At 47.0% G+C, this 8,022-nt stretch overlaps 1 protein-coding gene across 1 annotated transcript in view; it reads left to right on the forward strand.

The window, feature by feature from the left end:
* LOC147717628 (E3 ubiquitin-protein ligase TRIM39-like) overlaps window positions 1–7,564 on the forward strand; it is a 402,340-nt gene extending 394,776 nt beyond the window's left edge. Inside the window, exon 8 of the mRNA XM_086924422.1 lies at window positions 7,401–7,564. The gene's annotated coding sequence lies outside the window, so the exon portion shown is untranslated. The remainder of the gene's footprint in view (window positions 1–7,400) is intronic.
* The last annotated feature ends 458 nt before the right edge of the window (window positions 7,565–8,022 follow it).

The raw sequence follows: 8,022 nt of genomic DNA on the forward strand, positions 1-8,022 counted from the left end.
GTTCATGGTCAGTTGGTTGCGGTCATCTGTCCAGTCTGGTTGGGTCCCAGTAAGAAGCAGATTACATTCAGAAGCCTGAATTTTGTGGCAGGCATGAAACACTAGTGTCTTAAAGAGGATCTCTCAGCCGAGGGGGCTTTTAACAGAAGTGGCCTTTACCTAATCAATTGAGAGACGGAAGGTCAACTCTGGAATAGATCTTGTGTTTCGGGGGATGAGATGGCCAGGGGGACGTGCCATGGGTGTGATCCGGGCACATAATGGATTGCCTTCAGTGCACCAGCGGCGCGTGTGGTTGAATAAGTAGCCAGTCATAGAAGAGGGGCGTGTCCAGGTGCGTGTCCTAAACACAACGATTTGCAGCACGAGAAAGCTAAAAACAGGTGGGTGAAATTAACGGTGAGCTGGGATCCAGCAACGCCTCTAACCAAAGGCTCCCCTGAGGTAAGAGAATACTGGTAAAGTAAATATAAGAAAACAAAATGGGAGAATAGGGAAAGCATGCAATCATTAAACAAGCATTGGAAATGCAATAGGTCTCGCATTAGGAAAGTTTGAGCTATTGGTATTGTAAATGACACTTTTTTTATTTGTGTTGGTTTTGAAAGTAGCAAAATTAATAGCTTTGTCAGTTACAATGTCAATAGTTTTAACTTTTGCAAATGTGACACCTATAGCATTTGTAATGCAATGTGTGTTGTATTTACGTGACTTAGATGTATTGATATTACAAATAACAATGGCTTTTAATTTTGTAAATAATTAATACTTAAATAAAAGTTATTGTAATTTATAATGGCAATAGCTTAAACGTTTGTAAATAACTTTTGTGAAGATTATGTTCAGTGTATTTTATTGTGACGAAAATCCAAGAACATTGCATTTGCACCTACACACACACAGAGCCACACACATATAGATGTGGTGGTGGTGGATCTGGGGGATATGGTGGTGGTGGATGTGGTGGTGGTGGATGTGGTGGTGGTGATGGTGGTGGATGTGGGGGGTGGATGTGGTGGTGGTGGTGGTGGAGGTGGTGGATGTGGTGGTGATGTGGTGGATGTGATGGTGGTGGATGTGGTGGTGGTGGATGTGGTGGTGGTGGATGCGGTGGAAGTGGTGGTGGATGCGGTGGAAGTGGTGGATGTGGTGGTGGTGGATGCGGTGGAAGTGGTGGATGCGGTGGAAGTGGTGGATGTGGATGCGGTGGTGGATGTGGTGGTGGATGCGGTGGTGGATGCGGTGGATGTGGTGGATGTGGTGGATGTGGTGGTGGTGGATGCGGTGGTGGAAGTGATGGTGGTGGGTATGGTGGATGTGGTGGTGGTGGATGCGGTGGAAGTGGTGGATGTGGTGGTGGTGGACGCGGTGGAAGTGGTGGATGTGGTGGTGGTGGATGCGGTGGAAGTGGTGGATGCGGTGGAAGTGGTGGATGTGGTGGTGGTGGTGGATGCGGTGGTGGTGGAAGTGGTGGTGGATGTGGTGGTGGATGCGGTGGATGTGGTGGATGTGGTGGTGGTGGTGGATGCGGTGGTGGTGGAAGTGGTGGTGGATGTGGTGGTGGTGGATGCGGTGGTGGTGGTGGTGGATGTGGCGGTGGTGGATGTGGTGCTGGTGGATGTGGTGGTGGATGTGGCGGTGGATGTCATGGTGGATGTGGAGGTGATGGTGGATGTGGTGGTGGATGTGGTGGTGGTGGTGGATGTGATGGTGGATGTGATGGTGGATGTGGTGGTAGATGTGGTGGTGGATGCGGTGTATGTGGTGGTGGTGGATGTGGTGGATGCGGAGGTGTTGGTGGATGCGGTGGTGGTAGTGGTGGATGGGGTGGTGGTTGTAGTGGATGTGGTGGTGGATGTAGTGGTGGTGGATGTGGTGGATGTGGTGGTGGTGGATGTCATGGTGGATGTGGAGGTGATGGTGGATGTGGTGGTGGTGGATGCGGTGGTGGTGGATGTGGTGGTGGTGGATGTCATGGTGGATGTGGAGGTGGTGGTGGAGGTGATGGTGGATGTGGTGGTGGTGGATGTGATGGTGGATGTGGTGGTGATGGTGGAGGTGGTGGTGGATGCGGTGGATGTGGTGGTGGATGCGGTGGTGGTTGTGGTGGATGTGGTGGTGGATGTAGTGGTGGTGGTGGTGGATGTGGCGGTGGTGGATGTGATGGTGGTGGATGTGGTGGTGGATGTGGCGGTGGATGTCATGGTGGATGTGGAGGTGATGGTGGATGTGGTGGTGGATGTGGTGATGGTGGTGGATGGGGTGGTGGTTGTGGTGGATGTGGTGGTGGATGTGTTGGTGGTGGTGGTGGATGTGGCGGTGGTGGATGTGATGGTGGTGGATGTGGTGGATGTGGCGGTGGATGTCATGGTGGATGTGGAGGTGATGGTGGATGTGGTGATGGTGGTGGATGGGGTGGTGGTTGTGGTGGATGTGGTGGTGGATGTAGTGGTGGTGGGTGTGGTGATGGTGGATGCGGTGGTGGTGGTGGATGCGGTGGTATTGGATGTGGTGGCGGTGGATGTCATGGTGGATGTGGAGGTGGATGCGGTGGATGTGGTGATGGATGCGGTGGTGGTGGTGGATGCGGTGGTGGTGGTGGTGGATGGGGTGGTGGTTGTGGTGGATGTGGTGGTGGATGTAGTGGTGGTGGTGGTGTTGGATGCGGTGGTGGTGGAAGTGGTGGTGGATGCGGTGGTGGTGGATGCGGTGGTGGTGGAAGTGGTGGTGGATGTGGTGGTGCTGGTGGATGTGGCGGTGGTGGATGTGATGGTGGTGGATGTGGTGGTGGAGGTGATGGTGGATGTGGTGGTGGATGCGGTGGATGTGGTGGATGCGGTGGTGGATGCGGTGGTGGTGGTAGTGGTGGATGGGGTGGTGGTTGTAGTGGATGTGGTGGTGGATGTAGTGGTGGTGGTGGTGGATGCGGTGGTGGTGGATGTGGTGGTGGTGGTGGATGTGGTGGTGGTGGATGTCATGGTGGATGTGAAGGTGATGGTGGATGTGGTGGTGGTGGATATGATGGTGGATGTGGTGTTGATGGTGGATGTGGTGGTGGATGCGGTGGTGGTGGATGCGGTGGATGTGGTGATGGTGGATGCGGTGGTGGTGGTGGATGCGGTGGTGGTGGTGGATGCGGTGGTGGTGGTGGATGGGGTGGTGGATGGGGTGGTGGTGGTGGATGGGGTGGTGGTGGTGGGTGTGGTGGTGGTGGATGCGGTGGTGGTGGATGCGGTGGTGGTGGATGTGGTGGTGGTGGATGTCATGGTGGATGTGGAAGTGATGGTGGATGTGGTGGTGGTGGTGGATGTGATGGTGGATGTGGTGGTGATGGTGGATGTGGTGGTGGATGCGGTGGTGGTGGATGCGGTGGTGGTGGTGGATGCGGTGGTGGTGGTGGATGGGGTGGTGGTTGTGGTGGATGTGGTGGTGGTGGGGGTGGTGGTGGTGGTGGATGCGGTGGTGGTGGAAGTGGTGGTGGTGGTGGTGGATGTGGCGGTGGTGGATGTGAAAAGAACAACAGAGCAGATTTTCCTCCACGATTTCAGCCTTCCACTGAACTACCAGATTAATTTTCCCATCTCTCCATTGAATGATTGGAGAAAAGCCATTTTCACTAGGAGATATCAGTTCTGCTGATTGCTCATTTCTAAGCGGTTTCAATGCAGGTAGAAAAGGGAACGGCAGTGCGACAAAGCGTGGGCTTCCCAAGTATCTTGCAATGGAGTAGAAGGGATTATAATCAGGGCCACTGGAATTATGTGACGGAGAGGACCAAATTATGGGGCAGGGTGGACTCAATTATGGGGAAAGGAAAGGCAAATTATGTGTTGTAAAGCGACACATTTTGTCATAGTATCACTGCAATATTTAGCCTTGTTCACACACGACAACACTGTCTAGAGACAAAGATTCCACATCATTAGTAACAGTTATACACTCAAAAATAGTAAGAAGCAATTAAAAGGTGACCAGCTGACTTCTGTCAGGGGCCTATCACGTCGGGGTAACACGTGTTGCAGCATTTTTAGAAACTTTTGATCTGTTTGAACTGTATCAATTTTTTGGGTAAAATCTGCAAATTATGCACATAGAAGATGGATTATATGGCAAAAGCACTAAATACATCATTATCCGGAAAACGCCGCAAAATCGCTTAATACTAGTGGTTCGATTATAATGCGGGCCTCCCGTTTTGAAAAGACAGCCAGCAGACCACACTTTCTCAAAAAGTGTGGGTATTCTGAGGTAATGACACGGCAGATATGCAAACGAAGGTTTTCAATTTCATCTGCTTACACTTTACTATCTCTAAAAGGAGGGAAACAGCGTGCTGGCTGCATCACACAGTAGTTAGCCAGCTTGCATTCGACCTGCAGATTTTGAGACTGCAGCGAGCAAATGAGAATTGAACCCGTGGCTCCAGCCCCGCAGTAACAGCACTTTGACCACAAGTATTGAGTGTGGGTGTCAAACCCCAGGGGAAGAGTTCAAAGTCTTCACAGGCCTCAATGTCCTTTTGAAGATGGTAGAACGGATTAGCTCCTGTGTGTCAATATAGTTACCAATTACTTGATATTAACCAAAAGACAAAATAAAATAGGCTATAGCACTTATAAAAAAAAAAATTTTTTAAGTTACACACCTTTAAAGTTTCAAAATGCAATTGCCGTTAAACCAGAGCAGCTTAGCTCGAATCAGGAAGGCTCGGTTTAGCCCTCCTACTTGGCAGCTATTGATATATTGTACATGAAGAGACACGGCGTGAACAATGCAAAGCACAGGATCGGTTTATTGGACGGTTATCAAAACAACGTACTAATGCCGCATTGTCCATGAACACTGTTTCACGTTTTAAGCTTCGTTTAAAGGCCTGTCAAGGGCATGTGAAAAACTCACCTTTTAATCTGTGCATCTAAAAATACAAGCGCGTGTTTGATCGACCTACCACAGCAATGTTTGCAGCAGCGCAGTAACCTCCACACTATAAAAACAAAACATCTATTTTTGGTATGGCAGTGTTTCATTAAAATGTGCCAGGATGTGGCGTATGGGGCAGAGCTACCGACTTTGGAGCTGGGGAACCAGGTTTGAGTCCCGGCGTTGGCTCAACAACCTGTGATTATGGGCAAATCACTCAATCTCCGGAGAAAGAAAAAAAATAAACTCGTCTTTCTGTAAAGTAACTGGTGCTCAGGTAAAGCGCCCCAATACCTTCGAGTCAGTTTCACGCTATATAAAAGGTCCCCAAAAAAGTCACATATTCTTATAATTCTTCAATCTCTTCTTTTCATCAAGTAACCTAAAGTCAAAAACTGCTTTTACGCAGACATCAATACAGCATTTTCACTACACTTCGAGTGCTCTTTACGGCGCTATTCCAGGTGTCGTTAAATCAAGCGGCAGCTATGGGAATATAAAACTACAGGCGATTAGAGCAGTCTCAAGCATTTGAAGCAGGATGCTTTAAAGTCAGCGGAGTTCACTTTTGCGTCTCTATGTACTTGCTCTAAAAAGACCAGGGGCTGAGCAAAAGTAAAATTACGCCGGTGTAATTTGGAAAAAATCGTAAAACTATACCATGTTGAGTAATTATGCAGCAGTTCGCTACAAAATTATATCACAGGAACAACATGAACAAACAGAACGCAAGCAGCTGTTCGCACCAAATTTATGTTTTCATCTTTTTTGTGCAAAATGTGTTCTTTTGCCAGAATTGACACCGGGATGCATTATGCAATAAAATAAAGCACAAAATAAAAGATCTGCATTTTGTGTAATCACGTATGGCTTTCTCAAAGTTTAGATTTCTAAACAAATATTCGGAATTGAATTAGTCCACTGACTACCATTAAAGTGGTTGATTTTGTAACAAGTGAAAGCACTGCCATTGCTAGAGTGAAGGCTAGCATACGAAGTGGGGGGAGGAAGGGCTCCTAATGGGAAGTGGAGACGGGGAGAAATTGAGAAGAAAGCTGAGCAGGGAGGGTGTTAATGCGGCTATCTGCTTGCCCGAGGGGAGGAGAAATGCCGGCCTGAGGCAGAGCACACGCTGAGAAGCTTGTGGGAGGGGGGCTGGGCTGCCTTTGATGTGGTAATGCGAGGCAGGCAGGCAGGCGGCTGGTGGCATTGTGCACGCGCTTTTTAGGGCTTGCGCTTGCGCAATGACCTAAAAAGCACATGCTCTCAAAGGAATCGCCAGTGGAATCGCCAGTGGTGGTTAAACACTGGATAAGCCCCTATAGAGCTTCCAGCTGTGCGCATGCGCACAGCAGGCGAGCCCTAAAAAGGTGCTAAGCCCTATGTGAGATGGTGCCCATGGGTGAAGGAGCCAGGCAACTCCATAACGGAACCAGCGTGCCTACAAGGAAAGAAAAGTGGGCTGCACAAACCTTGTCAACCTGTCTGTCCATCAATCTATCTACATATATACATTTACACATATTTATGTACATATATTTTTTTTGTAAAAGACAACTTGATAATAAAACATATTTTTGCAACTTATCTTCAGGCTTCGTTGGATGATATTATCACTAAAAGAGGTAGCCAACTAAGAAATTATTTTATTGAAAACCAAATGATGACTTTACAAAATGTTTTGTAAATGAAATAAAATGAGGATAATTTAGGTAGACAGGGAGCGGCCTGATGCGGTTGAAGAATTACACTGCTTTTTAAAGAGCTCAGCAGCAGGCATATTCCACCATGCCCTGCAGTTTCGACAGTCTGATTGGCGGAGCCTCAGCATTCTGACACTATTAACAGTACCATTCTGTTGTTCCCGCCTAGAAGTTGGCGAGTTGTTTATGACTCCAATGAAGATTCCCACTGTGCAGAACAAGGATAACACGTAATTTCCTAGTTAGTGTGATCAATGGTTATTTTATCATTGATTTGGTGCTAAGTATCTCAGTATCATTGAAGAGTAATCACTTTATGTTGACAGCTGTTCAATATTATGGTATGTCCGGGACAGTGTGGTTGCTTCCCATTCCGCTAAGAGAAACTTGTAAACGGCAGATTTTGTTGTAGGGATACCGGCCAGCATCGGGAATACCAGTAAGTTAGTATCCTCCACTCATAATTATCTGCTTAACCCACTTAGTAGGATATTTAGAGTACTTCTAAATAAAACGATAACAAATTCAGATCCTTCTCCAGTTCTGTCCTCTCTGCTTTATTGGAACTCCCAACATTGTAATGGTCTAATAAATGTCAGTTCATTATGATAGAAGAAGGAAGTCTCTTTATGCTGAGCAGAGAGTTTGGAATGGAGCGAACAAATACACCATATATTCTAAATATTAGAAAGGTAAAGAAGAAATGAAAGACGTTGTGTTCCTTTAAGCACATTACTGATTCTAACCTCAATGTATTGTGTATTTAATCTTTTTCAGAAAGCTGCATCTATCAGAACTGGTGTGTACTGGCAGGAATCAATGCACATAAGCAGAGTCTGAAAGAGGAGCAATCCGAAGAGAGTGCATCTGCTAATGACTGTAGATTTTCCTTTCCATAAAGAAATTGTTGTCACTGATTAAAATAAATGCTATGCAATGAGAAATTTGGCTGAAGCTGCCCCTATGTTCTGTGGCTTTAACAAATTCATAAGCATAAGTGTACCACTCTGTAGTTATGGTTATGTTGCACTTTTCATTTTATAGAACTTTTTGATTTGCTAGTAACTGATGAATCAGAAAAAATGTGTGTGTCCAGGTTAGTTTTCAAACAAATCAGAATGGGTTTGGGTCTCAGGGATAAATTTTAATGACCTCTCAGCACTACACTCCCCGAAGGTAACTAGACACAATACAAATAATAGTGGAGGGTCAAAGGTATGGAATTCACAAGGGACGACTATGTGATGGAACTAGAGATACTAGTTCACTAGACAGGGTAGATCATTCATAGTTTTTGAAAAATACCCATCAGTAGCTCTTCCTGGGCGCCCTTTTCATCATGTGGGTTCCTTCGAACCATGAAGGATAGGAAAAGAGTTTAGTCATGAATGACAACATG

The sequence above is a fragment of the Lissotriton vulgaris genome, chromosome 5 (assembly GCF_964263255.1).
Source record: "Lissotriton vulgaris chromosome 5, aLisVul1.2, whole genome shotgun sequence".
NCBI classification, from domain to species: Eukaryota; Metazoa; Chordata; class Amphibia; order Caudata; family Salamandridae; genus Lissotriton; species Lissotriton vulgaris.